Raw genomic sequence first — 16592 nt, forward strand, 5'->3', positions numbered from 1 at the left:
GTTTTTATCTGTTGATATTTGGTTTTTTCCAGTAGGCTTCAACGGGCTCACAAATGTTTCTTTGTAGATCCTACAAAAAGATTACTTCCAACCTGCTGAATCAAAATAAAGGTTTATCTCTGAGATTAATCCACCCATCACAAATCAGTTTCATAGACTGCTCCTTTCTAGTTATTATCTTGAGATATTCTGTGTTTTCCCAAAGGCATAATTTTGCTCCAAATGTCCCTATGCAGATTCTACAAAAAAGTGTTTCCAAACTGCTGAATCAAAAGAAATGCTTAGCTCTGTGAGAGGAATCCACCCATCACAAAGCAGTTTCATAGATTTCTTCTTTCTAGTTATTATCTTGAGATACTTTGTATTTCCTCATAGGCATCATTGTGTTCCAAATGTCCCTATGCAGATTCTATAAAAAGAGTGTCTCCAACCTGCTGAATCAAAAGAAAGGTTTAATTATGTGAGACGAATCCACACATCACAAAGCAGTTTCACAGGTGGCTTCTTTCTAGTTTGTATCTGGGGATTTTCTGTTTTACCTCCTAGTCCTCAATGGACTCCAAAATTTCTCTTCACAAATTCTACAAAAGCAGTTTTTAACCTGCTGAAATAAAGGAAAAGTTTTACTCTGTGAGATGAATCCACACATCCACAAGCACTTTCACAGATAACTTCTTTTTAGTTTTTATCTGGGATATTCAATTTTTCTTCATAGGCCTTAGTGGGCTTCCAAATGTCCCTTTGCACATTCTACAAAAAGAGTGTTTCCAAGTGGCTGAATAAAAAGAAAAGATTAACTCTGTGAGTGGAATCCACACATCACAAAGTAGATTCACAAGAAGCTTCTTTCTAGTATTTATCTGTGGATATTTGGTTTTTCCCCACAGGCCTCAATCAACTTTCAAATATCCCTTTGCAGATTCTACGAGAAAAAAAAACATGTTTTCATTCTGCTGAATCAAAAGAAAGTTTTAACTCTGTTAGGTGATTCTACATATCACAAAGTAGTTTCACAGATTGCTTCTTTCTACTTATTATCTCAGGATATTTGGTATTTCCTCCTAGACCTCATTGGGCTCCAAATGTCACTTTGCAGGTACTACAAAAAGAGTGCTTCCAACCTGCTGAATCAAAAGAAAGATTTAACTCTGTGGGATTAATCCACACATCAGAAAGCAGTTTCCCAAATGGCTTCTTTCTAGATCTGGGGGATATTCTGTATTTTTCCACAGGCCTCAATGGGCTCTCAAATATTTCTTCTCGGATTCTACAAGAAAAGTGTTTCCAACCTGCTGAAGCAAAAGAAAGGTTTAACTCTGTGAAATGAACCCACACATCACTGAGAAGTTTCACAGATAGCTTCTTTCTAGTTTATTAGGCTACTCAGTTTTCCCTCATAGGTTTCAATGGGTTTTGAAATATCCCTTCACAGACTCTACAGAAAGAGTGTTTCCAAATTGTTGAATCAAAAGAAAGGTTTAACACTGTCAGATGAATCCACACATTACAGAGAAGTTTCACAGATCAATACTTTCTAGTTTTTATCTGTGTATATTCTGTTGTTCTTCATAGGACTCAATGGATTCCCAAATGTCCCTTCAAAGATTCCACAAAAAGAGTGTTTCCAACCTGCTTAATCAGAAGAAACGTTTAACTCTGTGAGGTGAATCCAAGCATCACCTAGCAGTTTCACATATAGCTTCTTTCTAGTTTTCATCTGGAGATATTAAGTTTTTCTTCATAGGCCTCAATCGTCTCTCAAATGTTTCTGCACAGAATCTACAAAATGGTGTTTCCAATGTGCTGAATCAAAAGAAAGGTTTAACTCTGTGAGATGAATCTGCACATTCCAAGAGTTTCACAGTTAGCTTCTTTCTAGTTTTTATTTGGGAATATTCAGTTTTTCCCCATACACCTCAAAAATCTTCCACATGTGTCTTCACAGACTATACCAAAAAAGTGTTTCCAACCTACTGAAACAAAGGAAAGGTTTAACTCTGAGATGAATCCACACATCACCAAGCAATTTCACAGATATATTCTTTCTAGTTTTTTTCTGGGGATACTGTGTTTTTCCCCTTAGGCCTCCATGGGCTCCCAATGACCCTTTGCAGATTCTACAAAAACAGTGTTTCCAACCTGCTGAATCAACAACAAGGTTTAATTCTGTGAGATGAATCTATACATCTCCAAGCAGTTTCATAGATAACTTCTTTCTAGTTTGTATCTGGAGATTTTCTGTTTTTCCCCCTATGCCTAATGAACTCCTAAATGTCCCTTTGCAGATTCTGGAAACAGAGTGCTTCCAACCAGCTGAAAGAAAGAAAGATTTTGTTCTGTTAGATGAATCCACACATCACCAAGAAGTTTCACAGATAGCTTCTTTCCAGTTTTTATCTGGGGATACTTGCTTTTTTCCCTTATGCCTCAACGGGCTCTGAAAGTTCCCATCAGAGATTCTACAGAAAGAGTGTTTCAAACTGCTGAATTAAAAGAATGGTTTAACTTTGTGAGATGAATCCACACGTCTCAAAGTAGTTTCAAAGATAGATATTTCTAGTTTTTATCTAGGGATATTCATTTTTTCCCCACAGACTTCAATGGACCCCAAATATCCCCTCACATATTCTACAAAAAGAGTATTTCCAACCTGCTGAATCAAAAGAAAGTTTTCACTCTGTGAGATGAATCCACACATCATCAAGCAGCTTGACATCTTTGTTCTAGTTGTTATCTGGTGATATTCAGTTTTTTCCCATAGTTTCAGTAAGTTCCCTAACGTCTCTTCACAGATTCTATAAGAAGAGTGTTTCCAAGTTGCTGAATCAAAAGTAAACGTTTAATTCTTGAGATGAATCCACACATCACCGGATAGCTTCTTTCTACTTTTTATATAAGGATATTTGGGTTTTTCCCATAGAATTCAAAGGGCTCCCAAATGTCCTTTAGGGGATTTTACAAAAAAGAGTGTTTACAATCTACTGAATCAAAAGAAGGGTTTATTTCTGTGAGATGAATCCACACATAAAAATCAGTTTCACAGATAGCTTCTTTCAAGGTTTTATCTGGGGAAATTTTGTTTTTCCCCATAGGCCTCAGTGGGCTAATAAATGTTCCTTTGCAGATTCTACTGAAAGAGTGTTCTCAACCTATTGAATCAATAGAAAGTTTGAACTCGGTGAGGAGAATCCACTTATCACAAAGCATTTTCAAAGATAGCTTCTTGCTAGTTTTTCTCTGGAGATATTTGGTTTTTCCCTATAGGCCTCAAAGGCCTCCAAAATGTCCCTTCCCAGATTCTACAAAAAGAATGTTTTCAATCTTCTGAACTGAAAGAAAAGTTTTACTCTGTGAGTTGAATCCACACACTGTCAAGGAGTTTCACAGGTAGCTTTTTCCAGTTTTTATCTGGGGATATTTCGTTTTTCCCCTATAGGCCTCAATGGGCTCCAATATGTCCCTTCACAGATTCTACAAAGAGTGTTAACAACATGGTGAATTAATAAAAATGCTTATCACTGTGAGATGAATCCATACATCTCCAAGCAGTTTCACAGGTAAAATATTTCTAGTATTTATCTGAGAATATTCAGTTTTCCCAATAGGCCACCATGGGCTCCCAAATGTTCCTTCAATGATTCTACAAAAAGAGGGTTTCTTACCTAGTAAATGAAAAGACATGTTTAACTCTGTGAGATTATTCCACAAATCACAAAGAAGTTTCACAGATAGTTACCTTCTAGTTTTTATCTGGGGATCACATTCTTCCTCAAAAGCATAAAATGGCCCTGAAATATCCCTTCGCAGATTCTCCAAAAGGGTGTTTCCAACATGCTCAATGAAAAGACAGGTTTAACTCTGTGAGATAAATAAACACATCACCAAGTAGATTCACAGAGAGCATCTTTCTAGTTTTTATCTGGGGATATTCGGTTTTGCCAACAGGCCCCAAAATTCCCCCTAATGTCTCTTTGCAGATACTACAAAAAGAGTATTTCCAACCTGCTAAATCAAAAGACAGGTTTTGTAGAGTGAGATGAATCCCCACATCAATAAGCAGTTTCGCAGATAGCTTCTTGTTAGTTTTTATTTGGAGATATTCAGTTTTTTTCCCCATAGGCCTTAATGGACTCCCAAATGTCACTTGCCGATTCTGCAAAAAGAGTTTTTCAACCTGTAAAATCAAAAGAAAGTTTTAACTCTGTGAGATTGATCCACACATCACTAAGCAGTTTCAAAGACAGCTTCTGTCTACCTTTTATCTGGTGATTTTGGGTTTCACCCTATAGGCCTCAATGGGCTACAAAATGTCCCTTCACAAATTCTACCAACAGAGTGTTCCCAACCTGTAGAATCAAAAGAAAGGTTTAACCTTTGAGATGAATCCACACATCACCAAGCAGTTTCACATATAGCTTCTGTCTAGTTTTTATCTGGGGATTTTCAGTTTTTCCCCGAAAGCCTCAAAGGAATCTGAACTGTCCCTTAGCAGATTCTACAAAAAGAGTGATTACAGGGGGTGCCCAAGATGGTCGAATAGGAACAGCTGCAGCCTCCAGCTCCCAGCGTGAGAGACACAGAAGACGGGTGATTTCTGCATTTTCAACTGAGGTACCAGGTTTAAATCACTGGGGCATGTCGGACAGTCTGTGCTGGTCCACTGGTGCAGCCCAACCAGTGAGAGTTGAAGCAGGGCGAAGAATCACCTCACCTGGGAAGCACAAAGGGGAAGGAAATTCCTTTTCCTAGCCAAGGGAAACAGAGACACAAAACATCTGGAAAATCGGGTAACTCCCACCCTAATACTGCGCTTTACCAAGGGTCTTAGCAAACAGCACACCAGGAGATTATATCCCACACCTGGTCCAGAGGGTCTCATGCCCATGGAGCCTTCCTCATTGCTAGCACAGCAGTCTGAGATATAACTGCAAGGTGACACTATGGCTGGGGGAGAGGTGCCCACCATTGCTGAGATTTAAGTAGGTAAACAAAGATGCTGGGAAGTTCAAATGGTGTGGAGCCCACCGCAGCTCAAGGAGGCCTGCCTGCCTCTGTAGACTCCACCTCTTGGGACAAGGTATAGCTAAACAAAAAGCAGCAGAAACCTCTGCAAATGTAAATGTCCCTGTTTGACAGCTTTGAAGAGAACAGTGGTTCTCTCAGCACAGAGGTTGAGATCTGAGAACAGACAGACTGCCTGCTCAAGTGGGTCCCTGACCCCGGAGTAGCCTAACTGGGAGACATCCCCCACCAGGTGCAGACTGACACCTCAAACCTTGCAGAGCTGGGTACACCTCTGAGAAAAAGCTTCCAGAGCAAGAATCAGACAGCAACACTTGCTTTTCAGCAATATTCTATCTTCTGCAGCCTCCGCTGCTGATACCCAGGCAAACAGGGTTTGGAGTGGACCTCAAGAAAACTCCAACAGACCTGCAGCTGAGGGTCCTGACTGTTAGAAGGAAAACTAACAAACAGAAAAGACACCCACACCAAAACCCCATCAGTACATCACCATCATCAAAGGCAAAAGGCAGATAAAAACCACAAGGATGGGGAAAAAGCAGTGCAGAAAAGCTGGAAATACAAAAAATCAGAGCGCATCTCCCCCTCCAAAGGAACACAGCTCATTGCCAGGAATAGAACACAGCTGGATGGAGAATGACTTTGATAAGGCGAGAAAATAAGGTTTCAGCTTATCAAATTTCTGAGAGCTAAAGGAGGAACAACGTTCCCAGTGCAAAGAAACTAAAAACCTTCAAAAAAGAATGGAAGTATGGATAACTAAAATAACTAATGCAGAGAAGTCCACAAACGAACTGATAGAGATAAAAACCATGACATAACTACGTGACAAATGTACAAGCTTCAGTAACCGATTCAATCAACTGGAAGAAAGAGTATCAGGGATTGAAGATCAGATGAATGAAATGAAGTGAGAAGGGAAGTTTAGAGGAAAAAGAGTAAAAATAAATGAAGAAAGCCTCCAGGAAAAACGGGATTATGTGAAAAGATCAAATCTACGTCTGACTGGTGTGCCTGAAAATGATGGGGAGAATGGAACCAAGTTGGAAAACACTCTGCAGGATATTATCTAGGAGAATTTCTCCAACATAGCAAAGCACGCCAACATTCAAATTCAGGAAATACAGAGACTGCCACAAAGATAATCCTCGAGAAGGACAACTCCAGGACACGTAATTGTCAGATTCACCAAAGTTGAAATGAAGGAAAAAATGTTAAGGGTAGCCAGAGAGAAAGGTTGGGTTACCCACAAAGGGAAGCCCATCAGACTAACAGCAGATCTCTTGGCAGAAATTCTGTAAGCCAGAAGTGAGTGGGGGCCAATATTCAACATTCTTAAAGAAAATAATTTTCAACCCAGAATTTCATATCCAGCCAAACTAAGTATCATAAGTGAAGAAGAAATAAAATCTTTTACAGACAAGCAAATGCTTATAGACTTTGTCACCACCAGGCCTGCCCTACAAGAGATCCTGAAGGAAGCACTAAAAATGAAAAGGAACAACCAGTACCAGCCATTGCAAAAACATGCCAAAATGTAGAGGCCATCGATGCTAGGAAGAAACTGCATCAACTAACGAGTGAAATAACCAGCTAATATCATAATGACAGGATCAAGTTCACACATAACAATATTAACCTTAAATGTAAATGGACTAAATGGTCCAATTAAAAGACACAGACTGGCAAATTGGATGAAGAGTCAAGGTCCATCAGTTTGCTGTATTCAGGAGACATATCTCACATGCAGAGACACACATAGGCTCCAAATGAAAGGATGGAGGGAGGTCTACCAAGCATATGGAAAGCAAAAAAAAAAGCAGGGATTGCAATCTCAGTCTCTGATAAAACAGATTTTAAACCAACAAAGATCAAAAGAGACAAAGAAGGCCATTACATAATGGTAAAGGGATCAATTCAACAAGAAGAGGTAACTATCCTAAATATATATGCACCCAATACAGGAGCACTCAGATTCATAAAGCAAGTCGTTAGAGACTTACAAAGAGACTTAGACTCCCAAACAATTATAATGGGAGACTTTAACTTTAACACTGTCAACATTAGACAGATCAACGAGACAGAAAGTTAACAAGGATATCCAGGAACTGAACTCAACTCTGCACCAAGCAGACCGAATAGACGTCTACAGAACTCTCCACCCAAAATCAACAAAATATACATTCTTCTCATCACTGCATCGCACTTATTCCAAAATTGACCGAATAGTTGGAAGTAAAGCACTCCTCGGCAAATGTACAAGAACAGAAATTATAGCAAACTGTCTCTCAAACCACAGTACAATCAAACCAGAACTCAGGACGAGGAAACTCAATGAAAACCCCTCCACTATATGGAAACTGAATACCTGCTCCTGAATGACTACTGGGTACATAACGAAATGAAGGCAGAAAAAAAGATGTTCTTTGAAACCAATGAGAACAAAGATACAACATACCAGAATCTCTGGGACACATTTAAAGCAGTGTGTAGAGGGACATTTATAGCACTAAATGCCCACAAGAGAAAGCAGGGAAGATCTAAAATTGACCCCTAACATCACAATTAAAATAATACAGAAGAAAAAGTAAACACATTCAAAAGCTAGCAGAAGGCAAGAAATAGCTAAGATCAGAGCAGAACTGAAGGAGATAGAGATGCAAAAAACCCTTCAAAGAAACACTGTATCCAGGAGCTGGTGTTTTGAAAAGATCAACAAAATTGACAGACCTCTAGCAAGACTAATAAAGAAGAAAAGAGAGAAGAATCAAATAGACGCAATAAAAAGTGATAAAAGGGATATCACCACCGACCCCACAGAAATACAAACTACCATCAGAGAATATTATAAGCACCTCTACGTAAATAAACTAGAAAACCTAGAAGAAATGGATAATTTCCTGGACACTTACACTCTCTCAAGACTAAACCAGGAAGAAGCTGAATCCTTGAATAGACCAATACCAGGATCTGAAATTGAGGCAATAATTAATAGCCTACCAACCAAAAAAGTCCAGGACCAGACAGAATCACTGTCAAATTTTACCAGAGGTACAAGGAGGAGCTGGTACCATTTCTTCTGAAACTATTCCAATCAATAGAAAAAGAGGGAATCCTCCCTAACTCATTTTACAAGACCAGCATCATCCTGATATCAAAGCCTGGCAGAGATACAACAAAAAAAGAGAATTTTAGACCAATATCCCTGATGAATATTGATGCAAAAATCCTCAATAAAAACTGGCAAACTGAATCGAGCAGCACATCAAAAAGCTTATCCACCGTGATCAAGTGGGCTTCATCCATGGGATGTAAGGCTGGTTCAACATATGCAAATCAATATACATAATCCAGCACATAAGCAGAACCAAAGACAAAAACCACATGATTTTCTCAATAGATGCAGAAAAGGCCTTTGACAAAATTCAACAGCCCTTCATACTCAAAACTCTCAATAAATTCAGTATTGATGGAACGTATCTCAAAATAATTAGAGCTATTTATGACAAACCCACAGCCAATATCATATCGAATGGGCAAAAACTGAAAGCATTCCCTTTGAAAACTGGCACAAGACAGGGATGCCCTTGCTCCTCACTCTATTCAACATAGTGTTGGAATTTCTGGCTAGGGCAATCAGGTAAGAGAAAGAAATCAAGGGTATTCAGTTAGGAAAAGAAGAAGTCAAACTGTCCCTATTTGCAGGTGATACAATTGTATATTTAGAAAATCCCATTCTCTCAGCCCAAAATCTCCTTAAGCTGATGAGCAACTTCAGCAAAGTCTCAGGATACAAAATTAATGTGCAAAAATCACAAGCATTCTTATACACCAGTAACAGAGAGTCAAAGCATGAATGAACTCCCAATCACCATTGTTTCAAAGAGAATAAAGTACCTAGGAATCCAACTTACAAGGGATGTGAAGGACCTCTTTAAGGAGAACTACAAACCACTGCTCAGTGAAATAAAAGAGGACACAAACAAATGGAAGAACATACCATGCTCGTGGATAAGAAGAATCAATATAGTGAAAATGGTCATACTGCCCAAAGTAATTTATAGATTCAATGCCATCCCCATTAAGCTACCAATGACTTTCTTCACAGAATTGGAAAAAACTACTTTAAAGTTCATACAGAACCCAAAAAGAGTCTGCATTGCTAAGACAATCCTAAGTCAAAAGAACAAAGCTGGAGGCATCACGCTACCTGAGTTCAAACTATACTACAAGGCTACAGTAACCAAAACAGCATGGTACTGGTACCAAAACAGAGATATAACCAATGGAGCAGAACGGAGCCCTCAGAAATAATACCACACATCTACAGCCATCTGATATTTGACAAACCTGACAAACACAAGAAATGGGGAAATAATTCCCTATTTAATAAATGGTGCTGGGAAAATTGGCTAGCCACAGTAGAAAGCTGAAACTGGATCCTTTCCTTACTCCTTATACGAAAATTAATTCAAGATGGATTAGAGACTTAAATGTTAGACCTAATACCATAAAAACCCTAGAAAAAAACCTATGTAAAACCATTCAGGTCATAGGCATGGGCAAGGGCTTCATGTCTAAAACACCAAAAGCAATGGCAACAAAAACCAAAATTGACAAATGGGATCTATTTAAACTAACGAGCTTCTGCACAGCAAAAGAAACTACCATCAGAGTGAACAGGCAACCAACAGAATGGAAGAAAAATTTTGCAATCTACTCATCTGACAAAGGGCTAATATCCAGAACCTATGAAGAAACCAAATTTACAAGAGAAAAACAAGCAACCCCATCAAAAAGTGGGCAAAGGATATGAACAGACATTTCTCAAAAGAAGACATTCATACAGCCAGCAGACACATGAGAAAATGTTCATCATTACTCGCCTTCAGAGAAATGCAAATCAAAACCACAATGAGATACCATCTCACACCAGTTAGAATGGCAATTATTAAAAAGTCAGGAAACAACAGGTGCTCTAGAGGATGTCAAGAAATAGGAGCACTTTTACACTGTTGGTAGGACTCTAAACTAGTTCAATCATTGTGTAAAACAGTGTGGGGATTCCTCAAGGACCTAGAACTAGAAATACTATTTGACATAGCCATCTCATTACTGGGTATATACACAAAGGATTATAAATCATGCTGCTATAAAGACACATGCACACTTATGTTTATTGTGGCACTATTCACAATAGCAAAGACTTGGAATCAACCCAAATGTCCATCAGTGTCAGATTGTATTAATAAAATGTGGCACATACACACCATGGAACACTATGCAACCATAAAAAAATGATGAGTTCGTGTCCTTTGTAGGGACATGTATGCTGCTGTAAGCCATAATTCTCAGCAAACTATCACAAGAACAGAAAACCAAGCACCGCATGTTCTCACTCATAGGTGGGAATTGAATAATGAGATCAGCTGGACACAGGAAGGGGAACATCACACACCGGGGCCTATTGTGGGAGGAGGGGGGAGGGATAGCATTAAGAGCTATACCTAATGTAAATGATGAGTTAATGGGTGCAACACATCAACATGGCACATGTATACTTGTGTAACCAACCTGCACGTTGTGCACATGTACACCAGAACTTAAAGTATAATAAAAAAAAATAAAAATAAAAGAGTGATTACAAACTGCTGAATCCAAAGAAAGGTTTAACTCTGTGAGATGAATCCACACATCACCAATCATTTCATGGATAACTTCTTTCCAGTTTTTATCTGGGGATATTCAATTTTTCCTCACAGAACTCAATGGGCTCCCACATGCTTCTTCGCAGATTCTACAGAAACGATGTTTCCAACCTGTTGAATTTTAAAAAAGGTTTATCTCTGTGAGTTGAATCCAAACATCACCATGCAGTTGCACAGATAGCTTGTTTCTAGTTTTTGTCTGGGGATATTCTCTTTTTCCCCTGGACCTCAATGGACTCCCACAGGTCCCTTCACAGATTCTGCAAAAAGACTCTTTCAAACTTGCTCAATCAAAATAAAGGTTTGACCCTGTGAGATGAATGTGCTCATCATGAAGCAGTCTCATAAATACCTTCTTTCTAGTTTTTATCTGGGGATATTAGATTTTTCCCATAGGCTTCAATGGGTTCCCAAATGTCTTTTCACATTTTCTACCAAAAAAAAAAAAAAAGTGTTTCCAGCCTGCTGAATCAAAAAAAAAAAAAAATAGTTTTGCTCCAGTGGATGAATCCACACATCACCAAGCAGTTTCACAGATAACTTCCTTCCTATGTTGATCTGGGGATATTCCATTTTTTCCCATAGGTTTCAATGGGCTTCGAAATGTCCCTTCATTGATTCTACAAAGAGTGTTTCCAAACTACTGAATCAAAAGAAAGGTTTAACTCTGTGAGATGAATCCACAAACCACCAAGCAATTTCACAGAGGATTTCTTCTATTTATTATCTGGGGATATTCGCTGTTTCTCCATATGCCTCAATGGGCTCCCTAATGATCCTTTGCAGATTCTTCAAAAAGAGTGTTTCCAACCTACTGAATCAAAGAAAATGTTTTACTCTGTGAGACGAATTAACATATTACAAAGCAGTTTCACAGATAGCTTTTTTCTAGTTTTTACCTGGGAATATTCATTTTTTTCTTATATTCCTCAATGGGCGCCCAAATGTCCCTTTGTAGATTCTTTCAAAAAAGTGTTTCCAACAATCTGAATCAAAAGACTGGTTTACTTCTATGAGATGAATGCACATATCACCAAGCAGTTTCACAGATAGCTTCTTTCTAGTTTTTGTCTGGCGATATTCTGTTTTTCCCCATAGTTGTCACTATGCTCCAATATGTCACTTTGCAGATTCTACAAAAAAAGTGTTTCCAACTTGCTGAATCAAAAGAAATATTTAACTTTGTGAGATGAATTTACTCATCACCAAGCAGTTTCACAGATAGCTTTTTCCAGTTTTTATCTGGGGATAATCGGTTTTTCTCCATAGTCCTCAATGGGCTCCCAAATGGCCTTTCACATATTCTACAAAAAGAGTGTTTCCCACCTGCTGAATGAAAAGAAAGATTTAACTCTGTGATATGAATCCACACATCACCAGGCAGTTGCACAGATTGCGTACTTCTAGTTTTATCAGGGGATATTCTGTTTTTCCCCAAAGGCCTATATGGTCTACCAAATGTCACTTCACAGATTCTACAATTGTATTTTCTACCTGCTGAATAAAAAGTAACGTTTAACTCTGTGAGATGAATTCACACATCATGAAGCAGTTTCACAGATAACTTCTTTCTAGTTTTTATCTGGGGATATTCGGTTTTTCCCCATAGTCTTCAAAGGGCTCCCACATGTCCCTTTGCAGATTCTACAAAAAGAGTATTTCCAACCTGCTGAGTGAAAGGAAGGTTTAACTTTGTGAGATGAATGCACGCATCAACCAGTAGTTTCACAGATTGCTTCTTTCTGGTTTTTATCTGGGGATATTCAATTTTTCCTCTTAGCCCTCAATGGGCTCCCACATATCCCTTCAGATATTTTAAAAAATGAGGGTTCTAAACTTGCTTAATCAAAGCAAAGCTTTTACTCTGTGAGATGAATCGAAACATCACCAAATAGTTTCACAGATAGCTTTTTTCTAGTTTTTAACTGGAAATATTTTTTTTCCCCCATAGGCCTCAATGGATACTTAAATGTCAGTTTACAGATTTTAGAAAAATGGAGTTTTGATGTTGCTGAATCAAAAGAAAGTTTAACTTTGTGATATGAATCCACTCATCACCAAGTAGCTACATAGGAACTTTCTTCTAGTTTTTATCTGGGGATTTTCATTTTTTTCGCCATAACCCTCAATAGGCTCCCAAGTGTTCTTTACAGTTTCTACAAAAACAGTGTTTCCAACCAGCTGAATTAAAAGAAAGCTTTAACTCTGTGACATGAATCCACACATCACCAAGCAGTTTCACAGATAATTTCCTTCTAGTTTTTATCTGGGGCTATTCAGTTTCTTCTCATATGCCTCAATGGACTCAAAAATATCCCTTCACAAATCTACATAGAGAGTGTTTTCAACATGCTGAATCAAAAGAAAGGTTTAACCCTGCGAGATAAATCCACAATCACCAAGCAATTTCACAGATACTTTCTTTCTAGTTTTTATATGAGGATACTCATTTGTTTCCCCATAAGCCTCAGTAGGCTCCCAAGTGTCCTTGCACAGATTCTACAAAAGGGTGTTTCCAACCTGCTGAATCAAAAGACAGGTTTAACTCCGTGAGATTAATTGATCCATTACTAAGCATTTTCATAGATGGCTTATTTTGAATCATTATCTGGGGATATTTGGGTTTTCCCCATAGGCCCCAATGAGCTCCTAAGTGTCTTTTCACAGTTTCTACAGAAATAGTTTTTCCAACCTGCTGAATAAGAAATGGTTTTACCCTTAGATGAATCCACACATCACCAGCAATTTCATAGATAAATTATTTGTAGTTTTTTAGCAGATAGTTTCACAGATTGCTTTTCCTAGTTTTTGGGGGGATAATCAGTTTTTCCCCATAGGCCTCAATGGACTCTGAAATGTCCCTTTTTAGAGTTTACAAAAAGATTGTTTCCAAAGTTCTGAATCAAAAAAAGGTTGAAATCTATGAGATGAATCCACACATCACAAAGCAGTTTCACAGATACCTACTTTCTAGTTTTTTTTTCTGAGAAAATTTGGTTTTTCCCCATATGCCTCAATGGGCTCCAAATACTCCCTTCTCAGATTCTACAAAATAATTTTTCCAACCTGCTGAATGAAAAGAAAAGTTTACCACTGTGAGATTAATCCACACATCACAAAAGAGTTTTACAGATACTTTCTTTTTAGCTTTAATTTGGGAATATTCATTTTTTCCCAATAGGCCTCTGTGGGCTCCCAAATGTCCCTTCACAGATTCTACAAAAAGAGTGTCTCCAACCTGCAGTATCAAAATATAGGTTTAACTGTGTGAGTGAACATACCTATCACCAAACAGTTTCACAGATAGCTTCTTTTTAGTTTTTATCTGGGGATATTCATTATTTTCCCATAGGCCTCAATGGGCTCCCGAATGTCCATTCACAGATATCACTAAAACAGTGTTTCCATCCTGCTGTATCAAAAGAAAGTTTTAACTATGTGAGATGAATCCACACTTCACCAAGCAGTTTTACAGATAAATTATTTGTAGTTTTTTCCTGTGGTTATTTTGTTTTACCCCATTGACCTCAATGTACTCCCAAATGTCTCTTCACAGATTCTACAAAAAGAGTGTTTCCATCCTGCTGAATCAAAAGAAAAATGTAACTCACTGATATGAATCCACACATAACCAATCTTTTTCTCAGATAATTTCTTTCTACTTAGTATCTGGGGACATTCAGTTTTTTCCTGCAGGCCCCACTGGGCACCCTAATGTTCCTTTGTGAGATGAATCCACACATCTCAAAGCAGTTTCCCAGATAGTTTCATTGTAATTCTTATCTGGGGACCTTTTTTTTTTTTTTTTTTTTTTTTTTTTTTTTTTTTTTTTTTTTTTTTAAACATAGGCCTTGATTGGCTTTCAAATGTCCTTTTGCATTTCTACAAAAAAAGTTTTTCCAAACTACTGAATCAAAAGAAACATTTAACTCTATGAGATAAATCCACACATCACAAAGCAGTTTCTAAGAGAGTTTCTTTCTAGTTTTTGGGGACATTCTTTTTTTCATAGGCCTCAATAAGCTTCGAATGGGTTTTTTCCCATAGACCACAATGGGTTCCGAAATGTCTCTTTATAGATTCTACAAAAGAGTTTTTCCAACCTGCTGATTCACAAAAAATTTAACTCTGTGAGGTAAGTCCACACATCACGAAGGAGTTTCACAGATAGCTTCTTTTTAGTATCTATTGAAGATATTTGATTTTCCACATAGACCTCAATTGGTTCCCAAATGTCCCTTCACATTTTCTACAAAAAAAGTTTTTCCACCCTGCTGAACAAAAGAAAGTTTTATCGCTGTGAGATGAATCCACACATCACCAAGTAGTTTTACAGGTAGCTTCTTTCTAGTTTTTATCTTAGGATATTCATTTTTCCCCATAGGTATTAATGGGCTCCCAAATGTCCCTTCACAGATTCTACAAAAAGGGTGTTTCCAATCTGCTGAATAAAAAGAAAGGTTTAACTCTGTGAAATGAATCCACACATTTCAGGAGCTTTCACAGATAGCTTCTTTCTAGTTTTTGTCTTGGGATATTAAGTTTTTCCTTATAGGCCTCAATAGGCTCCAAAATGTCCCCTTGTAGATTCTACAAAAACAGTGTTCCAACCTGCAGAATCAAAGGAAAGGTTTAACACTGTGAGATTAATCCACATATCTCAAAGCAGTTTCACAGAGACCTTCTTTCTAATTTTTATGTGGGGATATTTTGTTTATCCCAATAGGCCTTATAGGACTGCTAAATGTCCTTTCATATATTCCACAAAAAGAATGTTTCCAAACTGCTGAATCAAAATAAAAGTTTAACTCTGTGAGGTGAATGCACACATCACTAAGCAGTTTCTCCATTAACTTCTTTCTGGTTCTTATCTAGGGATATTCTGTTTTCCCCTTTGGACTCAATGGATTCTTAAATGTCCCTTTGCAAATTCTACTAAATGAGTGATTCCAACCTGCTGAATCAAAAGAAAGGTTTACCTCTGTGAGGTGAGTCCACACATGACCAAGATGTTTCACAGATAGTTTCTTTCTAGTTTCTATCTGTGGATATTCTGTTTTCCCCATAGGCCTCTACAGGTTCCCAAATGTCCTTTGGTAGATTTTTTTTAAAGAATAGTGTTTCCAACCTGATGAAACAAAAGAAAGGTTTATCTCTGTGAAATGAATCTTCACATCACCGAACAGTTTCACAGATTGCTTTTTTTCTAGTTTTTATCTGGGGATATTGGGTTTTCCCCCATAGTCCTTAAATGATCTCCCAAATGTCTTATTGCAGATTCTACAAAAAGAGAGTTTCCAAACTGCTAAATGAAAAGAAGGGTTTAGTTTTTTAGTTAAATCCAGAAATGACCAAGAAGTTTCACACATAGCTTCTTTCTAGTTTTTATCTGGGGATATTCTGTTATCCCCATAGGTTTACATTTGTTGCCAAATGTCCCTTCGCAGATTCTACAAAAAGTGTGTTTCTAACCTGCTGAAAGAAAAGAAAGCTCGGTCTCTGTGAGCTGAATCCCTACATCAAGAAGGAGTTTCACAGATTGTTTTTCCTCTAGATTTTATCTGGAGATATTCGGTTATTCCCCACAAGCCTCAATGGACTTTCAAATGTCCCTTCACAGATTCTACCAAAAGAGTGCTTCCAACCTGCTGAATTTGTAGAAAGGTTCATCTCTGTGAGATGAATCCACGTATCACACAGCAGTTTCACAGATAGTTCTTTCTAGTTTTTATCTGAGGATATTCAGTTTTTCCCCATATACCTCAATGAGCTGTGAAAAGTCCCTTCACAGATTCTACAAAAAGAGTGTTTCCAACCTGGTGAATCAAAAGAGAGGTTTATCTCTATGAGATCAGTCCACAC

The sequence above is a fragment of the Macaca fascicularis genome, chromosome 19 (genome assembly GCF_037993035.2).
Source record: "Macaca fascicularis isolate 582-1 chromosome 19, T2T-MFA8v1.1".
Classification (NCBI taxonomy): Eukaryota; Metazoa; Chordata; class Mammalia; order Primates; family Cercopithecidae; genus Macaca; species Macaca fascicularis.